The sequence below is a fragment of the Drosophila takahashii genome, chromosome 2R, assembly GCF_030179915.1.
Source record: "Drosophila takahashii strain IR98-3 E-12201 chromosome 2R, DtakHiC1v2, whole genome shotgun sequence".
Classification (NCBI taxonomy): Eukaryota; Metazoa; Arthropoda; class Insecta; order Diptera; family Drosophilidae; genus Drosophila; species Drosophila takahashii.
The window spans coordinates 19,185,428-19,188,202 of record NC_091679.1 but is presented as its reverse complement, the minus strand read 5'-3'; positions in this window follow the sequence as shown (position 1 = coordinate 19,188,202).

The window sequence follows — 2,775 nt, the reverse complement described above, 5'->3', positions numbered from 1 at the left end:
CCAGTTCGTTGATGACATCAATATTTTAGATTTTTCGGTGATTTGGTATTTTTTGAGTAGTTTCGGTCGAAAGTGGAATGGTAGAATTGGCTTGCTGGCTTCAGGCATTTTTCCACTATGCGGTTTTTTCGGTATTTTTGTGTATTTTTGATTGGCGACGCGATAGGCGGACGTGAGGTGTTTCCATTGGCAAACGCGTCTGAAAACAGCTGTTCTGCTATTGTCATTTGAGAGCTGAAGTAAACAATGGATTTAAATAATTTGTTATTGACAATTGTAATCGCAGGACAGCATTTAAACAACGTGGAAACATTGCTGCAATGATGAAAGCAATAACAACATCACACGTTATGCTGCTTGAGCATTTATTACGGCAGAAAGCAAAAGGATCTGCTGCAGAAGGCGTTCATATATATAGATCTGAACAGTCATTTAAATAATTCTTTGACACGACCCGCGTCAGCAGTAGCTGCAGCTTCTGCGGTGGCACGTCACTGAACAGAATCTGAAACGGGGCAGAAGTGCCTACAAGGACATTGTGCGCAAGAAGGAGGGAGATGTGCGCTTTTCCAGCAGTCGCCTGTCAACGTGTGTCATTTGAATATGGAATGGTTATCTATGGTCAAAGCGGATTTTGCACCTGCGCTCAAATGCGACCAGGACCAGTGGACGAATGGCGCACGCGAAGCAAAAGTCAAGATCATGGAGCCGGGGAAGAACGCCCATGTGGCTGCGCTGCAACGACCAATATTTCGCTTTCGATCCTTTCTAGCCGAGCCATTCCATTGGATAAACGAACTGCTACTGCCCTTTATGCGCTTGGATCATCCTCGGAATATTGAACTATTGCCAGATCATTTGGCATATATGATATCCCTGCAGGAAACGGAATCAGTTTTGGACTATTAAAATACTAGTTGGGTCAAGAAGGTTAACTAGTTCAAGTTATGTCCATTTCCTTGTAACGAAGTGGTCCATTTTTCATATGCTTGTCGTCGGAAACAACTAGTCCATTTTCTACTAGTTTTGCACTAGTGACTGTTAACCAATTTATGGTTACAGCTGTTAAACTACACTAAAAAAAATATTTTCACGAAAAAAAAAAAAATTAATCTCTAAACCATCAAGTGATTGGATTTCACTAGTACTTGACGATGCCTAACTTGACGCTCTCATAGTTTAGTATCCAATTAATAGGCGCGGTCCTTAGAGAATTTCTGATAATTATTATGTAATCAAATACAGTAAATGATAATTAAATGGATTTAAAACAAACTTACTTTTTTTGAGGCAAGTCGCCCTCTCTAGGACTTGATCCCGGGACCTTTGGATTTGTAGACACACTAACTGATTGAGCCATACACGCATCACATTTTGTATTGCCCTAACAAGGTTTATAAATTTTAGTGTGACATAAATCAAAAACAGTGATTTTTCACATATATATTGCCTCGGACAGATTAAACTAAGTTTAAAATAAAACTAAAGCATCACCTAGCAAACAAAAAACAAAAAAAAATGTACAGAGACTAGGGATTGAACCGAGGACCTCGAGTGTTTGATTTGTTTAGTGTTAAATTTCCCAAGACATTTACACTCTAGGCTATATTTTTGGATCATATGTGTTTCATTTGCAACTAGTTACATTCCAGTTGCCTTTTAACTAGACCCTAACATGTATTTGTTCTACCAGTTAAATATTTTTAAGGCTTTTTTTGTCAGAAAGGTACTAGTCCGAGACAAGTTTCTTTTTTACTAGTTTTGTATTAATCATTTTTTCGACTAGCACAAATTTTCTAGACCCTGTGTAGTCCAAATGCATTCAGACAAATTCTGGTTGCTTTATATTAGTTGTATAACTAGTTGTTTCTCAGACTAGTTCGCATTTTTCCTGCAGGGATATTAAGTACCAAAACAATACGAAATAAAGTTCATGTAAATATCATCAATAAATGGTTTTAATATTTCCCGCTTCTTATAAGCCTCTTATCAGTTCCGGGTCCAGAAAAATGTTCATTCCTGGTTAATACTGCTAAAAAATACCACAAATTTCACTTTCCAACCCTGTAACGCGACAATATTCCACCCTCCCCTCCTCTACAGCACCAACAAGTTTTGTTTGGGATTTGGGCGCGTTAAACGGTAAATGGATGCAAACGCGACGCGTCCATAATGAGCAGAGGGCATTATAGCGTCTTCCCATAGAGAGCCATCAAAGACCAATATAATCTCTAATTTGGTCTTCCCACAGAGCTCCATCCACTATCCGTTGAACGGATGGTCCGTAATAGTGTATTTAGACTACTAGAATCATTGTAGAATATTCACAAAATGATGCCAGCATTTACACTAAAGCCGCATCTTTAAAATCGGTAGTAGGCCGTTAGTTTTATCAAAAAGCATGTCCTACAATATTTTAAATGTAGTACATGGGGCTTTTAGCATCTACATCACGACAAGCCATATGGTCATCAAGCTTTTGAAAGAGGTTGCAATCGGGCACCTGAAAGGACCTTTTCGACGCATTGTTCTGTTTACGAAAACATCAATGTTTGCAAAAAAAGACTCAAAATATATTCTGCACTTCGTAAATAATAACTAATATTAATTAAAAGTGTACCATGGACTCCTTTAAAGTTCAAATATTACTATAAGTTACCAAAATAGCAGAAATTTGTTATTTTTTTACAAATTTGCCATATTAATATTGGCTAGAAAGAGGCGTAGTAAGAGCGGAGTGTGGGGTACGGGAGGTTAGGCTCTCCCCCAGTCTAC